The 19,671-nt window shown below is 44.6% G+C and overlaps 1 long non-coding RNA gene across 1 annotated transcript; it reads right to left on the minus strand.

Annotated features, from left to right (window-relative positions):
* Positions 1–317: 317 nt before the first annotated feature.
* On the minus strand, positions 318–10,156 carry LOC139016750 (uncharacterized). The gene is made up of 3 exons (XR_011472704.1): positions 10,078–10,156; positions 1,404–1,527; positions 318–786 (listed from the first exon to the last, which is right to left on the minus strand). It is a non-coding gene; the product is annotated as an uncharacterized lncRNA (long non-coding RNA).
* Positions 10,157–19,671: the final 9,515 nt, after the last annotated feature.

Below are 19,671 nucleotides of genomic sequence, written 5' to 3' on the forward strand. Positions count from 1 at the left end.
GACAGAGCTTCAGCCTGTGGTCTCAAGGGTCGCAGGTTTCATTCTGGTCAAGGGCATGTACCTTGGTGGTGGGCATATCCCCAGTGGGGAGTGTGCAGGAGGCAGCTGATAGATGTTTCTCTCTCATCCATGTTTCTAACTCTTTATCCCTCTCCCTTCCTCTCTGTAAAAAAATCAATAAAGTATATTACAAAAAAAAAAAAAAGAGTGCGTATGTGCCAGTGAAGCCATTGAGGCCATTTGCCCTATATGCTATTCCATACATAACCCTATATGGTATACTTTATGAATCAATAAGAAATTTACAATTTTGAATTATAAACCTGTGTTTTCTATCAAAATTACTTCTTCTTGTGACTTTGGGACAACTTTTACATATTGTTTTATGATTAATCACTATGCTTTATGTTCAATTTGTAACAATGAATATACATCCTGCATATCAGATATTTACATTACAATTCGGAACAGTAGCAACATTACAGTTATGAAGTAGCAAGGAAAATAATTTTATGGTTGGGGGTCATCACAACATGAGGAACTGTACTTAAAGGGCCAGAAGGTTGAGAACCACTGCACTAGAGCAATGGTGTCCACATTCACCCCTTTGATTAGGAGCTACAGTGATGAGATCTCACACCATCCCACGTGTTGTGGGTCTCATCCAAGGGTTAATTGAAACCGCATTGACAAAACAGCAAATTAGTCTTCTCTTAGACCAGTGATGTCGAACCTTTTGAGCTCAGCGTGTCAGCATTTTGAATCTCTACCCTTCTCCCTTCCTCTCTGTAAAAAATCAATAAAATACATATTTAAAAAAATATCAATTAGGGGGCTATAAAAGTAACCCCTAAAGCAGGGTGTAGAATTTTTTTTCTGCCAAGGGCCATTTATATTATCATTCATAGGCCATACAAAATTATCACCTTAAAAATTAGCCTGCTCTATTTGGTAAAACATTGTTAACTCACTCCTAATGCATTGGCAGGGTCTGACTAAATGATTTCCAGGGCCTCCTGACAGCCCACAGGCTGGATGTACCACACCCCTGCCCTAAAGGATTACAATATCAAAACTGCAATGAATCTAACAGACATTACAAAGAAAGAACCAATTTGGGACAAATTATATATAAGAGTAAATGAAATAATTTGCGATAAATAATGTTTCTTGGTGCAAATTTATTTTCAAATTAGTTATTGCTTTAACCACATAGTAAAAAGAAATACAATTATTGTGGTCATGAAGAAAATATATTTAGGTGGTAAATAGTCAGGACTGTCCACCATTATTACTGATTTCACTTCTGTGAAAACAGGAAGATTATACTTTCTCACTCCCTTGAAGTTATATATGCCCATGTGACCACAATGAAAGAGAATAAATGCCAGCACACAACTTACCACTGGTTCTAGACACCAGTAAGTCAAAAAGTCAAGTCAGAATCTGGAAGGTAGTTTTCTTTCTTTTTTTAAATGTTAAGACTTCACTTCTGTGCCTTTGCGAAGGACTTCCTTCATCTCCATTCTGTGCTTTCAAAAGGAACAAGTAGATTTCCAGGTACATAAACAGCAATATGAATGCTATGCCCTCTTCATGTAAAGTTACACTAAGATATTCCTAATTGTCTGCAAACATGTAAAACTGCTAACAAAGTTAAGATCAGCTCCTAAAGGTACATAAGGAAAACAGGTAAATAAAACAATGAGCATAGGATATGGACAGGCAATTTATTGGAAAAAATACAGGAAAAAAATCAGAAAAATCACCATTTCTAGTAATGTTTTCTAAATAAGCTATTAACAAACCCTTTCTGAAAATATTTGTGTGACTTCAACAAAGATATATCACTTAATTCCTCATAACTAAAAAACAAGATAACATTATAATACAAAATTAGGCCTCAATCTACCAAACTGCTTCAGTGACATTTACAACTAAATTTCTCTTCAGAGAAAGAAAGCAACATTTTTCCCAGGGTATTTTCTATTTGTTAAAATGGGCATTAACATTTGACAAGTTAATGATCGCACAATGATTACGTAAAAACCTCGGACATTAGTTAATGTGTGCTGTCTTATCAACACTAATAAAACACCTATTGAAATTAAAGTGTCACATCATTTTACAAAACCTTTACCTCGTGACTGAGCAATCTCAATAGAACACCCTCTTCTGCCAGGAAAACTGCCTTCTAAGTGTAATGAATTTTTTTATTTATTTAAAAAAATGTGTCAGCAAACTAGGAAGAAAACCCACCTAATTCCTAAATCCAGAAATGTTTATTATATATACTTTTAAAAGTCTCCAACAATACAAATGTCAATTCTAAATTTAAGGCAAGATTGAAGGAGGTTTCAAATTTTATCATGTATTTAATAATCTAATAGAAACCTTTTAGACTTTCATAATTTATACTATCTTTTATTAACACAATAGAGGCCCGGTGCACAAAAATTTGTGCACTGCGGGGGGGGTCCCCAAGCCCGGCCTGTGCCCTCTCACAGTCGGGGACCCCTCGGGAGATAACGACCTGCTGGCTTAGGCCTGCTCCCGGGTGGCAGAGGGCAGGCCCAATCTCTAACTGCAGCCCCTGGTCAGGCTCAGAACCGGGCCGATTGGGGAGTTGGGGCGCCACCCCGTCATGCACAGAGCAGGGCGGATCGGGAGGTTGCAATGCCACCCTCAGTCACTTTCAGGGTAGACTGATTGGGGGGTTGGGGCACCGCCCCCTGTTACACTCAAGGCAGGGTTGATGGGGAGGTTGCGGCGCCACCCCGTCACGCACATAGCAGGGCCGGTCAGGGGGTTGGGGCGCTGCCCTCTGTCACTCACAGAGCAGGGCCAATCAGGGGGTTGGGGCGCTGCTCCCTGTCACTCACAGAGCAGGGCTGATCAGGGGGTTGGGGCGCTGCCCCCTGTCACTCACAGAGCAGGGCCCATCAGGGGGGTTGGAGCGCTGCCCCCTGTCACTCACAGAGCAGGGCCCATCAGGGGGTTGAGGAGCTCCCCCCTGTCACTCACAGAGTAGGGCCGATAGGGGTTCTGGGGCACTGCCTCCTGTCACACACAGAGCAGGGAAGATCAGGGGGCTGGGGTGCTGCACCCTGTCACACTCAGGGCAGGGCCAATGGGGAGGTTATGGCTCTACCCTGTCACACACAGAGCAAGGCCCGTGGAGGGGGGTTGGGCCGCCGCTCTCTATTACCCACAGAGCAGGGCCAATCAGGGGGTTGGGGCACCGCCACTGTCACACTCAGGGCAGGGCCAATGGAGAGGTTATGGCTCTACCCTGTCACACACAGAGCAGGGCCCGTGGGGGGGGGGGGGCGGTATTGGGGCACCGCACCCTGTCACACACAGAGCAGGGCCGATCAGGGGGTTGGTGCGCCGCACCCTGTCAAACACAGAGCCACAGGGCAATCAGGGGATTGGGGAGCTCCCCCCTGTCAGGCACAGAGCAGGGCCCATGGGGGGGGTATTGGGGCGCCGCACACTGTCACACACAGAGCAGGGCCAATCAGGGTGTTGGTGCGCTGCACCCTGTCAAACACAGAGCCACAGGGCAATCGGGGGATTGGGGAGCTCCCCCCCATTAGGCACAGAGCAGGGCTGATCAGGGGGATTGGGCGCTGCCCCCTGTCACGCTGATCCCGGTGCCGGGAAGCCTCGCTGCTCCGCTGATCCCGGTGCCGGGAGGCATATTACCCTTTTACTATATAGAATAGAGGCCTGGTGCCTGGCTGCCGGCCGCCATCTTGGCTGACAGTTAATTTGCATAAGGATACGCTGATTAGCCAATGGGAAGGGTAGCGGTCGTACGCCAATTACCATGTTTCTCTTTTATTAGTGTAGAAGTGTAGATTACCATTGCAAATAAAAAAGGAATGTTAAATCCATACTTTGGCACAATTGCCAAGTTTCACTTAAGTTGATCACAGGCTACCTTGTTTTCAGGGCTAAATATTATGTCAAATTAAAGTAACAATGTTTTTCTGTTCATATAGTGCTTCCCATTGCAATCTGTAGACTTTTTAAACCCAAATATTCAATTACCTACAACAATTTAGGGAAAGGGAGGGAAAAACCCAAAGACATACGGCAATGTAACACAGACATGTGTTTTGCAACAATGAGAAAATATGTAATATAATCCCAAATACAGAGAAAATGGAAAATATAATTTCATTCCAATGGTAGATCCTGTTCAGATTAAACCTCTGCTGCACTCAAAGACTTAAATGCTCTCATGCCAATTTTCTTTTATGTACAAATAAAATAGCACCTATCTCTAGTTGTAAGGAATATATTAAATAACACACTTAAAAGCAATTAACACAATAACCAGTACACAGAAAACATTCAATACATGTTTCCTTTAAAAACTAAAAAACATCACCCCAGAAACAAATTCTAAGACCCCAATAAATAAGACAGTATTAAATTCCCATATTTGCTAGACAAAAAACAATGCGCTAAGTATTGCCAATAGCAAGATCCAAGAGAAACGTAAGATGTGATTTGTGTTAATTTAAAAATGGTTTTCAAGCTGACATTATTAAAAAAAAAATATGCTTTAGTTAATTTCATAGAGGAAGGGAGAGAGCGACTCAAACATCAATGACGAGAGAGAATCATTTATCCAGTGCCTCTTGCATTCCCCCCTGTCTCCCCACCCCCCAACCTGAGGAACAAGACCACAACCCGGGCATGAGCCCTGACAAGGAATCGAACTGTGACCTCCTGGTTCATAGGTCAATGCTCAACCACTGAGCAACTCCGGCCAGGCTCAAGTTATCATGTTTTGACTATTAGTCCCACTGGAGGGAAAATAAAAAAGAATTTTTAAACATAAGAAAAAATAAAACAACAAAATAGATCTTGATGTACTTATATAGAAAGCTAATCATTAAATATTAAGTCAATGCCATTTTCCACAAGATTAAAAAAGTCTACATGGAACAGAAAAAATTAAAGACCTAACAGACGAAATATAAGTAAAAACCAATTTGAAAATGTAGACAATGCTAAGGGTATACTTAAGAAGCCACAGGCAGATAGGTAGGAGGGGGCTAGTCCCACATCCATGTGTGGTGGTTAAAAATCCAGAGAGCTATTTCACATGCAGAGGTCCCCCTTTCGGAGCAACCCCTCTCCAGGCCACCCAGCCCAGGGTTCTAGTATTAGGAAAAGAAGTCACCGTAACTTCTGGCTGTGAAAACCAGCAAAGATTGTGATTGAGTGAGAAAATAGGCTGCTGTAGTCCCAAATGTTCCTCTTAAAGGGCCCACACACATATTCACTGAGAGACTCACTCGCTCTGAACTCCAGCACTGGGGCAGCAGTTCAAGGTACCAGGGAGAGATGTGCAGGAAGTGAATTGTCTGGCTTCAGGACAAGAGCTGTAGGGGTAGCTTTCTCCCAGACAGAGTACTGGGGAGAGCCATTGTTCCTTTGTTGAGCCCTTGCCCAACTTAGCCTGCACACACTGGTGGGTGCCATATCTGTTTGAGTCTCCATCAACCTGGCTGACAACATTTGCCTCATCCTGATGAGTCCCTGAGACCCCAACATTCCCAAATTTGGGGCCCACTCAAGTAAATTCCAATGGCTTTTCTATACAAATGGCCTATCTTGGCTCGTGCTCGTCTTTCCTAAAATCTCTCAAAGGTATACAACCCTAAACAGCAGTCTCTTATCCTATCTAATAATGAGGGAATATGCTAATTGACCCTCACACTGTCACAAAGATGGGGGCACCCACAGTCAAGGAGGAAATATGGTAATTCAATGCCCACCCTCAAAGATGGCAGCACCCACAGCCACAAGATGACCAGCACTGGAGGGCAGTTGTGGGTGATCAGGCCAGTAAGGGAGGGTTGCTGGGGGTGACCAGGCTTGCAGGGAAGGGCAGTTGGGGGTGACCAGGCTGGCAGGGGAGGGGAGTTGGGGGCGATCGGGCCGGCAGGGGAGCAGTTATGGGTCGATCAGGCCAGCAGGGGAGTGGTTAGGTGGTGATCAGACTGGCAGGCAGGCGACGGGTTGGGAGCCAGCAGTACCGGATTGTGAGAGGGATGTCCGACTGCAGGTAGTCAGGCATCCCACGAGGGGTCCCAGATTGGAGAGGGTGCAGGCTGGGCTGAGGGACACCACCCTCCACAGTGCATGAATTTCATGCACTGGGCCTCTAGTCCTCTTAATAAACAGCTCCAAGCCCAGCATTAGAGGCAGTCAACCTCAGTTCACAGCTTAGCATCCTCCAGGGACCTCCATGCCAATCATAAGTGGGAAACATCCTCAGGTCACTCTTTAGCTCAAACCAAGTGGTCGTGGGCAGGTACAGGCAGCAGCTGACCTTGGCCTGCCCCCGAACCCTTTCCAAAAGGTCCAGAACCGATACACCTGGTGGCCAGCTTCAGACCACATCAGTGCACTGCACAAACAATTCTACCAACCACACACTAAAAGGGTAGTCGCAGCCAGCACTAGAGCCCCATTAAGATGAATCTTAGTAAGGTCAGCCTCTTCACAACAGCTCCTTAACTGCCAATAATCACAACCAATCACCTGAGGTTCAATCCCTCCCATTAAGGTGCCAACCTCAATCAAAGCGGGCACACATAACTCATATGGAAGAAACACATGGAGGATCCTAATCAGGTGACCATGAAGACTGTGCTGCTGGGCCTCATTGGACACCTAACACATAAGGCCACTTTACCAAGACTGAGAGATGTAGCTGCTCTGCCTAATCCATAGAAACAATCACAGGAAGGCAATCAGAACAATGAGTCAATGAAACATGTCCCAAATGAAAAAACCTAATAAAACTCTAGGAAAAGAACTAAATAAAACTGAAGCAAGCAATCTTCCAGATAGAGAGATCAAAACACTGGTTATAAGAATGATCAGCGAATTTAGGGAAAGAAGAGAGGAACTTAGAACTTCAACAAAGAGATAAAACACATAAAAAAGAAGAGAGAAAACATAAAAAGGAACCCTCATAAATGAAGATTACAAAAAAGGAAATGAATACATTAGATGGAATTAATAGATTAGATGAAGTGGAGGATCAAATTAACAATGTGGAATACAAGGTAGCGAAAAACAGGCACTTGCAATAGCAAAAAGAAAAAAAAGAAAGGAAAGACACACAAGAAGAATAAAAAAATTAGGATGGTCTGAGGAAACTTGGACAATGTCAAGCATAACAACATTCTTATCACAGAGGTATCAGAGAAGAGAGAGAGCAACAGACTGATAAATATTCAAAGAAATGATGACAGAAAACTTCCCTAAACTGGTGAAGAAAATAGACATACAAGTCCAAGAAGTACAAAGAGTCCTTAAGAAGATGAGCCCAAAGAGGCCAACACCAAGACACATACATTAAATGCCAAATATTAAAGACAAAGAGAATCTTAAAACCAGCAAGACAAAGGCAGGTAGTTACTTACAAGGGAGATCCCATAAGACTTTCAGCTAAGTTTTCAACAAAAATTTTGCAGGCCAGAAAGGACTGGTAAGAAATATTCAAAGTGATGAAAAGAAAGGACCTACAATCAAGATTACTCTAACCATAAGGCTATCATTTAGAATCAAAGATAAAGAGCTTCCCAGACAAGACGAAGTTGAAGGACTTCAACAATAAGCCAGTATTATAAGAAATGTTAAACGGACTTCATTAAGAAGGAAATAAATAAATATTTATAATAAATGGCAATAACTATACATATCTATCAACAATTACTTTAAATGTAAATGTATTAAATGCTCCCATCAAAAGACATGGGGTGGCTGACTGGCTGACCAAACAAGACCATTGCATATGTTGCCTACAAGTAAATCACTTCAGATCAAAAGACACACACAGATTGAAACGTAAAAGGGGGGTCCAACCGGTGTGGCTCAGTAGTTGAGCATGGACCCATGAACCAAATATTCATGGTTTGATTTTGGTAAGGGCACATGACTGGGTTGAAGGCTCGATCCCCACCCAGTCGGGTGCATGCAGGAGGCAGTCAATAGGAGATTCTCTCTCATCATTAATGTTTCTATCTCTTTCTCCCTTTTCCTTCCTCTCTCTGAAATCAATTTAAAAAAAACATGTTAGAAAAAAAAGAAAGAAAAGTAAAGGAATGGAAAAAGGTATTTCATGAAATGAAAACAAGCAAAACTGAAGTAGCAATACTTATACCAGGCAAAACAAACTTTAAAACAAAGACTATAACAAGAGACAAGAAAGGTCACAGCATTTCCTTTTCTGGGTATTTTATCTGAATTAATCCCAAAACGAATTTGAAAACACATATGCACACATATTTTCACTGCTACATTATTTATAATTGGCAAGATAAGGAAGCTACATGAATGTCCATCAACAGATGCATGAATAAAGAAGAACTACATAACCCGCCTAACCGGTTTGGCTCAATGGATAGAGTGTTGGCCTGCGGACTCAATGGTCCCAGGTTCAATTCCAGTCAAGGGCATGTACCTTGGTTGTGGGCACATACCCAATAGGGAGTGTGCAGGAGGCAGCTGATCGATGTTTCTCTCTCGTCGATGTTTCTAACTCTCTATCCCTCTCTCTTCCTCTCTGTAAAAAAAACAACAATAAAATATATTAAAAAAAGGAAAGAAAGAAAAAAAAGAAATGTTTAAAAAAAAGAACAACTACATAGAACATTGCTTAGCCATAAAAAATAACAAAATTTTCCCTTCAGCAACAACAGGAATGATGTATCTCGGGGCATTGTGCTAAGTGAAATAAGTCAGAGAAAGACAATACATCACATCCAACACTATGTGCATTCTTTGCATGTGCTTATGTTATGTAGTAGGCCCTGTTTAATTATTCGAATTTCATTCTTCACTTACAACTCAAGTTCCATTGTCCACAAATTCACATAAAACTTTTTTGTTATAACAGCTAATATTTACCTAATGCCTATTGTTCTAATAACTTTATTAATGTATTATCTCATTTTAACATCCCTCCCTGAAAAATATCTTTGATAAAATGTATCCCATTGAAAAGGGGGTGGGGGATTGAAGTTTAGGAATGTTTGGTAACTTGGTCAAAATTACAGAGCCACCCATGGCAGGGCTAGTACTCAAACCCAGAGCTGTACTGTTAACAAAATGACTTCCTTTCCACTATACAATGAGGCATCTCTAGGGTAGAAGACAAACGTTTTTCTATATACAATATCATTTAACTCTTTTGTGTGTGAATGTTTTTATTTTCTATTTTCCATCACCATTTACCCCCTCCATGCATTTTCCACCTTCTCTATCCCTGCCCCCTACATCACCACACTGCTGTCTATGTCTATGAGTTCTCTCTCTCTTTCTTTTTTGCTCAATCCTCCACCCACCCCCACACCTCCACTCCAATGGTAAATGCCTGGTGTTCATTTGGATAATTTCAATCATTATGATCAACGACTCACATTTCTACGTCAAGGCAATTCCTAAAAATAGTATTTGATCCACGGAAAATAAAATGTCATGGGACCCAGGGCCAGCATTATGATGCTTGACACAAAGAAATTGATGCTCTGGAAATTTAAATGACGTTTCCAGGGAACCACACTGCAGTCAATACAGCTGGGACAGATACCCAGATATTCTGATTCCTACCCCAGGCCTCATGTTACACACACACACACACTCTCATACACACACATACACACATGCACACGCACACACACCAGGCACAGGAGAAAACCGTAACTGAGATGTACCTAACTAGAATCAACTCTTGAGAAACATATTAATAGATTAAGAAATGCTGAAAAAAAGTAAAGAAAAAAAACAACAACAGTATTAGTTGGGTAGGACTGGTCAGAATAAGCGTCTTGAGGTGGAAGAACTAATGGAAGGTAACAGGGTGGCATTCAAACTAGAGGAAGAAAAGGCAGAGAGAACTCAGAGTCAGAAAGATTTGCAGGACACTCGATCCACTAACCTTCGCTGTGACCCCCTGAGAAAAGCAACTCACACCTTTTAAAATCAGAAACAGCTGTGAACTTAGACAATGGTGTTGGGCTGAAACTACCCCGTATCTCTCACCAGAACTGAGGAGCTCCTGGACCAAGGAAATATCGCCTGTGGTCAACGCTTTCTTAAACGTTTCATTCTTGTCTTCAGTGGGTCACAGTTCTTTTAATTTCTAAAAAAAGCAGACCTTTTATAAAAAACAATTATACACGTTTTCATTTCCACCGTAACCGGTAAATCGTTTTGGAAGAGGGAGGAGGGGGGACGGGACGGTGGTGGTGGGCGACACCCGAAGTTTGCAAAGAATTCGTGTCTCAAATGACCTCGAAAGGGGCCCGGGTAATGGCGGGTCCGAGCCCACGGGACGAGCTACCACGTGGACACCCTAGCGAGGCGCCGGCGATGGAAAGCACAGTAAGGAAACCAGACCAACACGCTGCGTGTTTCTCTCCAACCCCAGCGCCTGTACTCCCACTGGAGAAACGAAGGAGGAAGGGCAAACAGGGGAGGAAGGAAGAGGGTTCCCGAGGAGGCCGGGGCTTCGAGAGCCGGGGAGGTAGACCTCGGCGCGGAGAAGAAACAGCCTCCCCTGCTACCTGAGAGGCCCGGTCGAGATACCCAATCTCCCAGCCGTCATCCTCGCTCTCGCTACTCTGGCCTCCACCAGCCACCGCCAGGCCTCAGAACAAGCTGGAGGCCTTGTCCGCAGCCTTGGCCGCCTGCCCCTCCCTTCCGCCCTGCCCGCGTGAGACCCTGCCCCTCCACTGGCTCGCGCCTGCGCCTGCGCCTGCGCCTGCGCCTGCGCCTGCGCCTGCGCCTGCGCCTGCGCCTGCGCCTGCGCCTGCGCCTGCGCCTGCGCCTGCGCCTGCGCCTGCGCCTGCGCCTGCGCCTGCGCCTGCGCCTGCGCCTGCGCCTGCGCCTGCGCCTGCGCCTGCGCCTGCGCCTGCGCCTGCGCCTGCGCCTGCGCCTGCGCCTGCGCCTGCGCCTGCGCCTGCGCCTGCGCCTGCGCCTGCGCCTGCGCCTGCGCCTGCGCCATGCTGGTTTACCCGGGAAGGCGGGACCTGCGTGCTCCAGCCAGGACCTGGGGCTCCTGGGCGCAGGTGCGCAGGCGCGTGTCCTCGCGCAGCCGCCCTCATCCCTCTTGGTAGCCAGTGGCTATGAGATGGGACCTGCATGTCTCATGGAGCAGGTGGGGCTGGCAGCGTTTGAAGAAGTCCTTGGGCTTTCAGGGTTGCCCCACTTGTCGCTGGGGCGGAATTGGGATTTGTACGCCAAGGTATGCCTATGCTTTCTCCCCTTCAGCCGCCCCCGTCTCCCACCCGCCTCCAAACCCACCGCCGGACATGCTACCCTTGGAGAGGGGAGCATATTATCCCTAAGGAGCACCAGCCATGCAGGCAAGAAGCCGCGAGACACATGGGCGCTGGCGAACGTGCCAGGAGAATCCCTCCCTTTAAATGTCATGGGGTTTGCCCTAACCGGTTGGCTCAGTGAATAGAGCGTCGGCCTGGGGACTGAAGGGTCCCGGGTTCAGTTCCGGTCAGGGGCATGTACCTGGGTTGCGGGCACATCTCCAGTGTGGGATGTGCAAGAGGCAGCTGATCGATGTTTCTCTCTCGTCGATGTTTCTAACTCTTTATCCCTCTACCTTTCTCTCTGTAAAAAATCAATAAAATATATTTTAAAAAATAAAAATAAACTTCATGCGATCAGATGTCGTTGTAGATTCAGAAATATAAGAGCATCAAAACGCTTCCCAGCCCTACCTGGTTTGGCTCAGTGGATGGAGTGTCAGCCTGTGGACTGAAGGGTCAAAGTTCGATTCCAGCCAAGGACACATGCCCGGGTTGCGGGCTCAATCCCCAGCAGGGGGCATGCAGGAGGCAGCCTATCAATGATTCTCATCATTGATGTTTCTATCTCTCTCTCTCTCCCTTTCCATTCCTCTCTGAAATCAATAAAAATATAGTTAAAACAAAAAAAACCCCCACGCTTTCCCACCTAGAGAGTGTAAACCCACTCAAGGAAAAATTCAGTCAAGGAAGGAAGGGGAGAGAGTGGACCAAGAGCTGGGAAGAAGAAATTATTTAAATGTTCAGAGAACAAGTCAATAATACAAACAGCTCTAGGTGAAGGCAGCCCAGACCCACGGTTCCGCGGCTGACCTCCACGAGAAATGCCACAGAAATGTAGATCCACCAAGGAATAGCACGGACTATCACCCGAGGCTGATTGAAAAGAAAGGTAACCATGTGCTATTCTTTGAAAGTTTGGCAATGATTTTTTTTTTTCCTTAAGGAATCTTTGATGTAAGAGTTTGGAGTTATTTACTTCAGAGATTTTCAGAGATAACTGTTTTTAGGTAGTTTGGTACTTTGGGGGTCATGCCTCTCTTTCTAATGCACCCATTCAATAAGCGTTATGGATAACTGAACACAGCTAGCTTTGGGGAGACAACATCACAGACAAAACAAGCTGTCTCTTGGAGCTCACAAGTGTTTTTGTTTGTTAATCCTCATCTGAGGACATGTTTTTATTGATTTGAGAGAGAGAAACACACATTGATGTAAGAGAAACATTGATCTGTTGCTTGCTTCGATTTTATTTAATTCTTTTTCTGCAATCTTGTCCTGGGGTTTGCGTGTGTGTGTGTGTGTGTGTGTGTGTGTGTGTGTGTGTGTGTGTGTATGTGTTTGTTTTGTTTTGTTTCTCATTTGAGACATACTATTCCTTTATCTCCTAATTTTGCCTGCCTGTGTATGTTTCTATGTATTGGGTAGAGTGCTGGTTGAGTGGCCTAATGTAGTAAGTGTCCTGTAGGGCCCAGTGGCCCACTCAGACTTCTCAGTCACCTGAACGAGGTGCTTCAGGGGTTCACCCTGTGAGACTTTGTGCACCCTCCGGCTGTAGCTGAGCCTTGATTTCTGTTGGCACATCACTGGGAGGGACTTACCCTCAGGTCAGTTGGCTTGAGGACTGGCCAAGATGGCAGCAGAGGAGCTGCTGTGCAGGGGCCAACTCCACTTCAGAGGGGTTCCACTGCCCACTGAGTTCACCCCTTGAGTGTGTCATTGTGGGGGTGCTTGGGTGGTGCTCTGGTATGATCTGAAGCTGTCTACGGGATGAGCTGGCTCTGGGACCTTCCAGTAGGTGCAGACCGGGATCATTTGCCGCGAGTGCCCTGTTCCGCAGGAGCTACAGAGAGATCTACAGATGGCTGTTACCTGTGCTGGGTTTGGAGATGCCTGGGAAATGCCAAGCTGCAACCCATGACCAGCTGCTATTGGTGCTGGGCCTGGGGCCACTTAGCAAGAGGTATGGAGCATGCTGAGGACAGATGTTACTTGTTGGGGGTTTGTGAACCTTTGAGAAATTCTAGGAAAGTTTGCTGCATGAGCCAAGACAGGCCATTTGTATGGAGGAGCCACTGGAAAGTTCGGTGGGTCCAAAAGTTGGTTGGGGCAGGGTCTCAGGGAATCTCCAGAGTGGGGCAAACAGTGTTAGCTAGATGAATGGAGTCTCAGACAAGGCACCTTCTCTGTGGGGTGAAGGCTCAGCGAAGGAACAATGGTCTCTGCCAGCACTTCTGTCTTGCAGAAAGCTGCCCTGCCAACCCTTCCCCTAAAGCCTTTAGAGCTATTACTCCACACACACTGGAGCTCAGAACAAGTGAGTTCAAGTAACACTGGGCATGGGCCATTTAAGAGAAAAACCTGGGACTCCTGAAGCCCTCCATTTCAGTCAGTCACAATTCCTGCTGGTTTTCAAAACCAGAAATTATGGGCACTTCTCTTCATGGCACTGGAACCCTGGCCTGGGGGGCCTGGTGTGGGACTGGGACTCCTTGCTCCTCAGCTCCTCAGGAGGAATCTCCAATGATGAAATATCCCTCCCGATTTTTTCCTGCCACACATGGATGTGGGACCAGCAACTTTTGCTTCTGTGCCCCTCCTGCTAGTCTTTATGTGCCTTCTTCTGCGTATCCTTAGTTTTAGGACTTCTGTTCGTCTATATTTCAGGTGCTTCTGATGTGGTTGTAGGAGACTGTGAGCACTGCATTTACCTATTCTGCCAACTTCACCAGAACCTGAAATGTTTTGAAACTAACAAAGACATGTTCTGCTGTGCTTGTGTGTGTGTGTATTTAAAGACACTAAAACTCTTCTGTTTGTTTTTTGTTATTGTTTCATTATCCTTGCCCAAGTACATGCTGTTTTTTATTGATCTTAGAGAGAAAGGAAGGGAGATAGAAACATTGATCATTTGCCACACATACACACACACACACACACACACACACACACACACATGCAGGCACCCTGAGCATGGATCACACCCTCAGCCTAGGTAGGTACTCTCACTTGCAATTGAACAAACAAGCTTCTGGTGTAGAGGAGGACGATACTTTAACCAAATGAGCCATCCAGCCAGTACAAGAAGGTTTTGTTTTGTTTTGTTTTGAGCATCTGGCTAAGTAGTGGTGCCATTTTCTAAAAGGGAGAAGACTAGAGGATAAACTTGAAGATAAAAGGAGCATCTCAAAATTAACATATTCAAAACAAAATACTGAAGTGTAGCTGTCAAGTGGTTAGTTGGATATTCAAATATGCATCTCAGGAGAAAGGCTGGAGTTAAGAGATAGAAATATGTGACTTATTCATTTAATTGAATATGTAATTGATTTTTCAAACTTGGGATTTACTCAGAAAAAAATAGTTGTAAGTACAGATGCTCTAGACTAAATGTTTCTAATCTCCCCCCCCCCCCCCCCCGCCAAAAAAAATTTTATATGCTGAAACCTAATCCCCAAAATGATGGTTTGTGGAGGAGGAAACTTTGGAAGCTGGGTAGGTCATGGGGAAGGGCATAACCGTCATGAATGGGATTAGTGCCCTCATGACAGAAACTCCAGAGAGCTCCCTTCTCCTCCCACCATGTAAGGACACAACAAGAAGACGCTGTATGAATCAGGAAGCCAACTCTCACCAGACACCAAATCTGCCAGCACCTTGATCTTGGGCTTCCCAGCCTCCAGAACTGTGAGAAATAAATTTTTGTTACTCACTGAAACTGGTTTGGCTCAGTGGATAGAGCGTCGCCCTGTAGACTGAAAGGTCCCAGGTCAAGGGCATGAACCTTTGTTGCGGGCACATCCCCAGTAGGGGATGTGCAGGAGGCAGCTGATTGGTGTTTCTCTCTCATCGATGTTTCTTACTCTCTATCTCTCTCCCTTTCTCTCTATAAAAAATCAATAAAATACATTTAAAAAAATTTTGTTACTTATAAAACACCCAGTGTGTTTATTCTCTTATAGCAGCCCAAGCAGACTATGGTAATAGATAAGATTATTCTAAAATATATGTGGAAAGGCAAAGAACCTAGATAGCTAAAAGAATTTTGAGAAAGAAGAATCAATTAGGAGAAATTCCTCTACTTGATCTAAAAACCTACTGTGTAACTGTAGTAATCAGACTGGATTGTGTTAGAGAAGGGATAGCTACATAGATTAATGGAACAGAATAGAGAGCCTAGAAGTAAGAACAAATGATTTTGACAAAGATGAAAGAGCAATTCATTGAAGGAAGGATAATCGTCAACAAATGATGCTAGACCAACTCAATATTCATAGGTTAAAAAAGAATCTATCTAACCTTCCATTCTTTTCAAAAATTAACTCAAAATGTATCATAGGTGTACACAATGTTCCCAGCAGCATTATTTCTATTAGCCAAAAAGTAGAAACAACCCAAAAGTCCATCAGCTGATGAATGGATAAACAAAAGGTGGCATATCCATACCGTTTATATTAGTTTCCTAGGACTACCATAAGAAATTACTACAAGCCGGTTGGCTTTTAACCATAGAAATATATTCTCTCACCATTCTGGAGTGTGAAATCACAATGTCCTAGTAAACAGCACCATGTACCCTCTGAAAATTCTACAGGAGGATACTTTCTTTCCTTTTGGTGGTATCTGACAACCCTTGGCATTTCTTACCTCATATATACATCATTTTAATCTCTGCCTCTCTATTTAGGGCTCACCCTAATTCAGTATGACTTCATCTAAATTTGATTACGTCTGCAAAACCCCTGTTTCCAAACAAGGTTACATTCACAGGTTCTGAGTGAACAAATGTTTTGTGGGGATACTGGTCAACCCCAGTATATCATATATGTCTACATTGTATTCATTCCATGACTCTTTATGCTAAATAATATGTAGTATTAATTTTAGAGGGTAATTTCAGGAGATGCCAGGACTCATTAAAAGGCTAATGTCATTGTGAATTGGAGAAATGGCAGGAAAAATGGAGAGGAGAGCATGCATTCAAAATTTCTCATGAATTAGCATCAGTAGAATTTGGTGACTGTATATGAAGGATAAGGTGGGAGGAGTCAAAGCTAATGTGACAAGAACACAAGAAAACATTTTGAAGAAACAGAGATAAGCTTTGTTCTGCACAGAGACAGTCTGAAATGCTGAGGAACATCCATGTTCAGATAAGATGTGGAGCTCCCAGAGGGACCTGGGCTATTAGTTCAGCTTTAGAAAATATCTTCCTAAGACGTAATAATGGACATATTAAAGCAATGATATTGCCAAGGGGAGAAGGGATAGGATGAGATCAGAAGGCTGGGAACATATCCTTAGGGAATGACTATTCTTTCAGAAATCCAGCAAAGGAAAGGAAGCAACAAAGGAGCCTGAGAAAGAGTGATTAAAGAAGCAGGAGACCTGGAAGACATCAACGTCTCAAAAATCTTGCACTGAATTGTAACCTAGGATGATGATAATAGCAATAATAATGATAGTAGCCGAAACCGGTTTGGCTCAGTGGATAGAGCGTCAGCCTGCGGACTGAGGGGTCCTGGGTTCGATTCCGGTCAAGGGCATGTACCTGGGTTGCGGGCACATCCCCGGGAGGAGATGTGCAGGAGGCAGCTGATGGATGTTTCTCTCTCATCGATGTTTCTGACTCTCTATCTCTCTCCCTTCCTCTCTGTAAAAAATCAATAAAATATATTAAAAAAAATAATAATGATAGTAATTTCATTTTATAGTACGTCCCACATTACAGTCACTGTCCTAGGCGCTTAACCTATATTAAGTCATTCAATACACAACCCGTTGAGCTCAATACTATCTCAATTTTACAGAAGAGGAAATGGAGACACAGAAAGGTACAGTCACCTACCCAAGATCACCTACCTAATGGGGCTGGAATTCAAAGGCAGGAAACAGCACTGTAGTCCATGCTCTAAGTCATTACTATCTAACACGTAGCACTTCCCTAATCACTTTATAGTCATTAATTCACAAAATCTTCACTGGAACTTATTGAGGTAAGTGTTAAAATTATTATTTTCATTTTACAGATGAGGACACTGAAGTACGGAAAAGTTATGTAAACCACCCAAGATAATACAAGTACTAAGTGGGATCGTCACTGTAGGCTTTCTGGCTCCAGAGTGGGGCTCAAGTGTAACTCAGAAAGTGGGATGCCCACAAAAGCACTCTCTCTCCTAGAGGGATAGCTGTTTCTCTCACACCAAAACACTGCCTCTGAAGCACTCCTTTACAAAGCAGATGCCATCATCAGACTAGTAAACCAGACTCAGAATAAACCTGGATGCATTTACAGGTTTATCGTAAGTATCATTCCTGGTCAGATAAGAAATCAGTAATTTGGATTTGTCTGAAGAGATTTGGGAATTCCCCCAGGGAGATTCCTGGAGTAGGTCAGAAAGCCACCTACCTACTTAGTGAATGACTACAGTGTTCTGCTTGGTTCACTGATGAGAGGAGACTGCTAAAACAAAGAGGGCAAGAAACCAGGTGGATCTGATAAATATTTCTGAAATTTAGGCAGCCACTAGTCCTGGGTGTTTGTGTGTATGTGTGAGTGTGTGTGGTTTTTTTTTTAAATCTTTTAAGCTTTGACTCACAATTCATTGTACTATTACACATGATAATACTGGGAACTTGTTTTAAATTTAATGTTACCACATTTTTGTAATTCTTGTTTATTTTCTATCATAGTATATGTGGTAGTACTTTTAATAATTTGAAAAAAATTCTGTTGAGATTCTTAATACTTAATTTTGTCTGGGAGCCAGTTGGGCTAACTCGCTCTTTTAAAGATGATTTTGGAGACATAAAAATAGTAAGTAGATATTTTTTCAATAATCAAAATTCATGTGCACCAGGTAGTTGTTAGGTTAGGTGGCTCAGGAGGCAGCATGGGAAATAAAGAGAGCTGATCAGAAAAGGAAGGAATGAGAGGTTTTATTCTGCGTCCCTGGGCGACCCATGAACCCCAAAGACAGGGCATGTGGATCCGCACCAATAGGGAGGGGGGCGCTTTTTTATACAGCTGTTCAGTGAGGGTGGGGGAGCATGAGTTGTGAGTGTTCCCGCCTCGGGGGTTGACATGGTTTCCAGGTGTCATCATCTGTCTGGTAGCTGATCTGTTAGGAATTCCAGGGCGGGACCAGTATCTGCGTCACTATTGACCTGGTGAACTGTCCTGTTACAGATTCTAGGAAGGGCTCAGTATTTATGTTACCATCTGCCTGGTGGAGGCATGCATCAGCTCCTGGACCCCCTTTCGACCTAACATCCAGGTGTTTTGGTGATAGGGGGCGCAGGTTCGTTCTGACTACTCCCAGCTGACCAGGGACAAAGGGCGGGGGGGAGGTTAAAGGCCGGGGTCAGGCAGAAGCAGGTCGGAGGGTAGCCGAGTGTAGGGATGGAGCAGAAGCTGATTACCAGTCACCCGTGACATCTCCGCAGTGCAGGAGCGGATGCACTTAAGGAGGAAGGGGGCTAGGAGAAAAAAGACACAGATGAGAATTAGGGGTCCTATCATGGGTAGGATCCAGATAGCTAAGGGGCTTTGGAACCAGCCGAAAGGAGAGTTGTTCTGGGAGTGTCTTGCACGTAGTTCTTCACTCAGCTTAGTCAGGATCTGCACGTTTTGTTCCACTACTCCAGACTCGTTGATGTAGTAGCAGCATTCTTCCTGAAGGAATATGCAGGTCCCTCCTGTTTCTGCTGTCAAGAGATCTAAGGTACGCCAGTTCTGTAGGGCTACCTGGGGTATTGATGTTACTTGTTATTGTAGGGAGGCTAAAAAGGTGGTTGTAGACTCCAGGGCTAACTGGGGCATGTCAGTGAATTCCTGAGCAGTGACCAGACTGTTCCTGAGCCCCCTCCCTCCCCCGCAAGGGCTACCGAGGCAGCGATACCTACCCCTAACATGACAGGGAGGAAGGCGGCCCAGCAGGCCCAGGAGCAGGATGAAGGGAGCAGCCAGGTGAGCTCCAACTCTCCATACAAGGTTAGTTGGGGAACTACTGTGACCACGAAGCAAGGCCCGGGGTCAGAGGAGTTTTTGCAGTTGCTGAAGGTGCCATTGCACCAAAAGAAGGTACCCGGGCTGGCCTTGGTGAGACTGGCTGCGGTGTAGTTTTGGGTAGATTTCCAAGTTTCTCGTCCCCCAGTTACCGGATTACTGGTTTGTAGCATATCCGTGGCGGAAGCATGGGTTCTGAAGTTTTGGGTTCCAAAAGGGAATGACAGCCAAGGGAGGCTCACATTCACCTTGCCCCTGGGCTCCTGGAGGAGTTATGAGTGGGACGGCAGCCAGCAAAAGCCTTTG

This window comes from Myotis yumanensis, unplaced genomic scaffold, assembly GCF_028538775.1.
Source record: "Myotis yumanensis isolate MYYU_CA2020_CCGP unplaced genomic scaffold, mMyoYum1.0.hap1 SCAF_9, whole genome shotgun sequence".
Taxonomy (NCBI): domain Eukaryota; kingdom Metazoa; phylum Chordata; class Mammalia; order Chiroptera; family Vespertilionidae; genus Myotis; species Myotis yumanensis.